This window comes from Manis javanica, chromosome 18 (assembly GCF_040802235.1).
Source record: "Manis javanica isolate MJ-LG chromosome 18, MJ_LKY, whole genome shotgun sequence".
NCBI lineage: Eukaryota > Metazoa > Chordata > Mammalia > Pholidota > Manidae > Manis > Manis javanica.
In genome coordinates, this window is record NC_133173.1 from 24,637,865 (window position 1) to 24,644,723 (window position 6,859).

General features: G+C 36.4%; 1 pseudogene; it reads right to left on the reverse strand.

Moving 5' to 3' along the window:
* Positions 1–3,723: 3,723 nt before the first annotated feature.
* Positions 3,724–4,600, reverse strand: LOC108396436 (olfactory receptor 6Y1-like; annotated as a pseudogene).
* Between the last annotated feature and the right edge of the window lie 2,259 nt (positions 4,601–6,859).

A 6,859-nucleotide genomic window follows, 5' to 3' on the forward strand; every position in this document is an offset into this window, starting at 1 on the left:
GAGTGACTGTATTAATGTGAGTGATAGTTAATTTTAGAGCATGGAACATTCCTTAAGAAAAAAGGTGATGTTTTGAAATAAAATACTCAATTTACAAAAAATACGTAAACATTCCACATGTATATGCACATTACAGGATTGAAACTTCATTAAGTAAAACAATGATGAAAATGAATGAGAAATAGATGAATCCACAATTACAGAGGAAGTGTTAGAATTTCAGTCTCAGTAACTGTTAGAACAAGTATGCCTCTAATATATAGGACTATAGAAGAATTTGGCAAGACTCCTAGCCAATGTGACCTCACTGGTATTGATGAATGCTCCACCCAGAAACAACAGTACACACATTCTTTTCAAGTGTGCAAGAAACACTTACCAAGAAAGGCCACATGCATGGCCCTAAACAAGTCTGAAAATAGTTTTGAAAATTTGGTTAATATGAGAGGTGTTCTCTGTTTAAAATTAAGTTAAGCTAGAAAACAGTAACAGAAAGATATCTAGAACATACCAGATAATCGACACTTAAATCACATACTTCTAAATAACCCATAGCCCAAAGGGGAAATTGCAAAGGAAATTGTAATGATCTTAAACTTATAAAAATGTAAACATGGCATATCAAATTATTCTGGGGATATATCTAAGGTGGTGTTTAGAAGGGAATTTATAGGATTAAATGGTTGTAGTACAAATGAAGAAACGTAACTTTATAGTCAAAGATAGGAAAAAAAGGATATACATACACACAGATATACATATATTTTAAGAGTTTGTTATATATTATTTTATAGATTTTTATGTATAAATGAAATAGTGAAGAGAAAATCATTAGAAAATGAAAAAAATTAAAAAGAATTCTATTGAAAAATTAATAAAATTGATACATCTCTAGTGAGACTGATTAAGACAAAAGAGAGACACTGTCAATATTAGGCAATAAAGAAGAGCTATCCTTACATATACTATCAAGGTAATATTATGAACAAGTTTATGTTAATAAAGCCAACTAATTAGATGGGCGTATTATTTGAATGACATACTTTCAAAGCTCACTCAAGAATAAACCAACACGAATATCACTATATCTATTAAAAACATAGATTTTATAGTTAAAAACATTTTACAAATAAATTTCCCAGTGCAGATTACTTCACAGGTGAATTTTAACAAACATTTGAGGGGAAAATGGTATCAATTCTGCATACTTTTTCCTATGGACTGAATGCTTGTGTCCTCTCAAAACTCCCATGTTGGAGCTTCAACCCCAATGTGGCTGTATTTACACTTAGGTCCTTTATGCAGGCAATTAAGGGTAAATGGGGTGCGCTCTCTCTCTCCACTATGTGAGACCCCTGTTAAAGTGTCCCAGTATACAAACCAAAAGGATAGAGTTCTCACCAGGAGCTGAATAGGCTGAGACCTTGATCTGGGACTGCTAGCCTCCAATGAATCACTCTTAAGACCTTTTTAAGAAAATGAAAGGCAAGCTACCGAGTGGGAGAACATACTACTAAAACACGTATTTGACAAATAAGTGTATCAAGGTAAAAGAATTCTTAAAGCTTAATAGTAATATTTAAAAATTTAATTTATAAAGTGGGTAAACTATTTCAGTAGACATTTCTACAGAGAAATTTACAAATTTTAATTAAATGAAAAGATTGCTCAAATTAAGGCAATGCTAGTGAAAACCAATGAGAGCCCATTACATACACTGCAAAATGACCACATCAAAAGTCTGACATTTCTTAGCATTGGTGATATTGTAAATCAATTGGAATTCTCATACATTGCTTATAAACATGTAAAGTGGTTCAGCTACTTTGGTAACTTTTTCAAAAACTTAAGCAAAAATTTAAAATACCCAGTAACAACACTGCTACTGCCACTCGCATCTCTTGAAGAGAAACTCGTCTACATTCAGAACAACTATCATAAGAGCTTTATTAATAATAACCGAAAGTTTCATAAACTGGTGAATAGAAAAACAAATTGTGCTCTGTCAATATAATGGTATAGCACTCATCGATTCCATGTAACTGATACATGTAACAACACGGAAAAATCTAAAAGACATTATGATAAGTGAAAGTAACCAGACACAAAGGACTACATAGTGTATGATTCCATTTTATGTGAGTTTCTAGAAAAGGGAAAGTAATTTGGCAAAAAGTGTATCAGTGTACCTGTGGCTAGGTCTAAGGGCCTGGGTAAGAAATTTAGTGAAAAATGTCACAAGGAAACTTGTTGAGATTGTGGAAATGTTCTATTTGGTGATTGTTGTTTTACAACTATATGCTTTTCCAAAATTCATCAAACAGTACATTTGAATAGATGAAACTTATTGAATAGAATTTTACTTTACAAAACTGATTTTTAAAGAGATAACTGTAATGAGAAGTGCAAAGTAATGGGTATTAAAATCTATGGTAAAGAAGTTAACGAAAGTTTTTCATTTAATGCTTAAAATCTTGAAAACACAATGATACACTTTCTATGTTTTACATTTCATGATAGCCACATTTTAATACTTAATTGCTCCATTCTTTTGGGTCTACTGCATTGAGCAGCACAGATATAGATCATTTCTATTGACACAGAAGGTTTACTTAAACACTACTAAGCCAAAAATAAGATAAAATGGAATAAATACAAAATAATTAATTTAAAAAGCCTGTAAAAATCAGACAAAAATTAAGGTCAGAGGTTAGATAAAATATATATAATGTATGATTTTCACAAATCTTGGACCAATTGTTGGCTTTAAGCATTTTGATCTACAAGGGAGCCAATTAAGAAAAGATGATAACTTTTTATGGCTGAATATTCTCAATCATAATATCAGTTGGTCACAGGAATAGCAGTACAGCACGGAGAATACAGCCAATGAATCTGTAACATCTTTCTATGGTTACAGAGAGTAACTTCATGGAGGGAGTGAGGATTTAATAATATGGGTAACTGTTAAACTACTGTGTTGTATATTTGAAACCAATATAAGATTGTTTATCAATGATACTTCAATAAATTAAAAAAAGATAAGGTGGGGACTTTATTTGAACAAACATAAGCCAGTGTTTCTGTGGGAAAATAGTGTGGTGAGAGAAATTGAGTACAGAGGGAAAGACAGAATGGGAAGTCTACAAATCTGTAAAAAAAAAGAATAGAACAGAAATAATGAGAGTTAGATGGGAATAAAAAAAGCAGGTGAAAATGACAAGGTAGAACAGAAAATCAGAAGGGTGGGAGGGCAGGACTGGAAGGGTCAGAAAGTCAGGATCTATTCACAATTCCCAACTTCAACTTTCGTGTTCAAATATGTATTTATTCAATTATGCTTTCAACAAAAATTTATTAAACACCTACTATGTGTCAGACACAGTTGAATGTACAGACAATACATTAGCAAATTAGTAAAACTTCATGTAGGGTTTGTATTTTAGTGAGATGAAAAAATCTGCCTTCAATTCAAGTAATTTTTGGAAAATGTTCAAAACTTATCTGCTGACCTAGAAGCAGTAGCTACTTTTTGGGGATAGTAGCTATATCATCCCCCAAATTTAGCCACATTTATGCACAAGCACACACACACACACACACATACATGCACACAGCATCAGTGTTAAAGTACTAGAGGTTGACAGGTAGCTAAAGGCAAGAGTGTGGTAGGAGCTGTGCAGCAATCACCCAAGTCAGGTCTGAAGGGATTCTAGAAGCTTTTTAATTACTCGAGGCCCCATTTTCACTGGGTCCACTTCCTTTGCAAAGCACATTCTTCTTGGGGGCTGCCTTTACTTCCCAGTTCCTCAGAGAGTAGATGAGGGGTTGAGAAGTGGAACGAGGACACGGTAGAGCACAGACACTGCTTTGTTGGAATTGTAGGCATACATAAGCTTGGGTCAGATATAGGTGACGGTGAGAATGGTGGTGTAAGTTGCCACCACTGCACAGAGGGGGTGGGCAGTGACTGTGAGGGCCAAGAGGAAGTGCACTAGCTCGGCCTGTGCGGAGTCCTCGCAGGAGACACTAAAAAGTGGTGTGATATCGTGGAAGCAGTGATTGATATGAGGTGTGCCAAGGTAGTGGAGTTGGACTATGGAAACCATCTTCACAGTGGCAGTCACAAGTCCACAGCATCAGCATCCCCCTGCCAGAGCACCGTAAAGCCGTTGGTCATGATAACTGGGTAGCATAGTGGATTACAAATGCCTACATAGTGGTCAAAGGCCACGACAGCCAGGATAATGTACTCAGTGCAGACAAAGGTCACAAGAAAGTAAAGTTGAGTCATGCAGCCATTGAATAAAATGGTCCTGGAATGGCTGAGAAAGTCTACCTGCACCCTGGGGCTGATGACTGTGATGTACCACATCTCCAGGAAAGAGAGGTTTCTCAGGAATAAGGACAAGGGCTTGTGCAACTTTCCATCACTGTGAATGTCAAGGATGATAAGAAAGTTCTCTATTAGGGTCAGTAGGTAGATCACCAGGAAAACAAAGAAGAGGAGCAGCTGGAAGCCTGGCCGTGTTGGAAATCCCAGAAGAATGAAATGTGTCATCACCATATGGTTGTAGACCTCCAGAACCTTGGTTATCATAACTGGCTGTGGGCCCAGACAAAATCAGTTCTTTCCACAACCGAAGAAGGAACCTATGGTTACTGACATTGATGAGCCCACCACCAGCAAACTCACCATGAGAAGCTATCCTGCCTTTCTTTCTTTACTTCCTTCGATACTATGATTAAAACAAAAGTTTTGAGCAAAACTTTGGGATTATATAAATATATTTTGGGGAGTTTATATATATATATTTTCAAATTATTCCAAGAGAGAGAACTCATCCTAAGTCATGCAGAAGTGCAATTGGAACCTCCTAACTCTCAGTTCTTTGCCGATACAACACTCCTGGGCACGAGAGGATGGCCTTCATGCCGTCTTTTCACAATAGGCAAGATCCCTACCTAGTAAATGTAGAAAGGGGGCAGGAGATTCAATCACTCATTCTCCGGGTGTAACTTGCCTGACTCTGCAGCAGTCACATGACCCCTCTACTGGAGCAGTCACATGACCACTCTAATCTGTGAAATGGAGAATCTTTTTTTAAGCCGATTTAACCAGGTTACAAAGCTTCAACGAAGCAATATGTAAGCAAACACACAAGACACATAGCAAATTTGATATGAATATTCAGCAGCTTCTGAGAAAACAAAATTGAATGGATAACATAAAAGGTAATGTTTCCTCTGATCCAACCCACTGTATAGAGATCAGGAGTTTTTAAACAGTTCTACTTTAGCTAAGTGAACATATTACATAAGCTTTCAGAATATTAGTTTTATTATTTCTAAGATGGGTGTTTATAACTACATTACATTTTCTGAACTTCTAATGAACTGTAGAGTTTAATTTAGGTTCCCATGGATATTTGCTGTTATTTTATGACAATACAGTAATAATACCTGCAAACTCTGCCCAAAAAAATTGTTAATGAGAAAGGGGGAAAGGACTGTAGGACCTTCCAAGGGTATGAGATTAAAGAACTATGACTTGTTTGAAAGAAACATCCGAAAAAAATGAAAAACCAGGATACTTTCTGCCATTAGATCCCATCTGAATTTCTATCCAGTGATTCGGCAAAGTGTATGCCTCTTAGACTGGGATGAGAATACAAAACCTACTGGTTACTAAATGCCTTACCATTTCAAGCCTTTCTCTGTGTCCTACAGCTTGATTTCTCTTTTCTACTCTTCTCCATAGACAGTCACTGTTGTTCTCATTTCTCAACAGCCTTCCTTGTTTTTTGGCATAAATATGTGGAACAATTGGGGAAGATTATGATTTTTCCATGACAAAATGATGATGGAATAAAAGACCTGGAAAACTACTTCCCGCCCCAGCCATTTCTCTCTTCCTGCCTAGATGTCAGTTTTAAGATCTTAAAGGACAGAATAGTCAACTCTTAACACACAAACACACACTCAGCCCAAAACATGTCTTTAATCACCACAGTCTAGGATTCTCTAGGGAGTGGGATATTGGCACTTATAAAAAAGACACGGCCTATGTATCTTCCCTACCTTTTCTCTTGGTCTGCTTCTTTTTTTCTTAATCAATCAATCAATCAATCAATTAATTTTGGTGTCATTAATATACAAACACATGAGCAACATTGTGGTTACTAGATTCCCCCCATTATCAAGTCCCCACCACATACCCCATTACAGTCACTGTCCATCAGCATAGTAAGATGCTACAGAATCATTACTTGTCTTTTCTGTATATACTGCCTTTCCTGTGTCCCCCCCCCCACTACATTATGTGTGCGAATCATAATGGCCCTTTTTCCCCTTTATCCTTCCCTTCCCACCCATCCTCCCAAGTCCCTTTCCCTTTGGTAACTGTTAGTCCTTTCTTGGGTTGTGTGAATCTGCTGCTGTTTTGTTATTTCAGTTTTTGCATTGTTCTTATACTCCACAGAGGAGTGAAATCATTTGATACTTGTCTTTCTCTGCCTGGCTTATTTCACTGAATACCCTCTAGCTCCATCCATATTGTTGCTAATGGTAGTATTTGTTTTCTCCTTATGGCTTAATGATATTCCATTGTGTATATGTGCCACATCTTCTTTATCCATTCATCTACTGATGGACATTTAGGTTCTTCCATTTCTTGGCTATTGTAAATAGTACTGTGATAAAAATAGGGGTGCATTTAGGTTCTTTCCATTTCTTGGCTATTGTAAATAGTACTGGTACATTTCCACCAGCAGTGTAAGAGGATTTCTCTTTCTCTGCATCCTTGCCAGAATTTGTTGTTCCTAGTCTTTTCTATGTTGGCCATCCTAACTGGTATGAA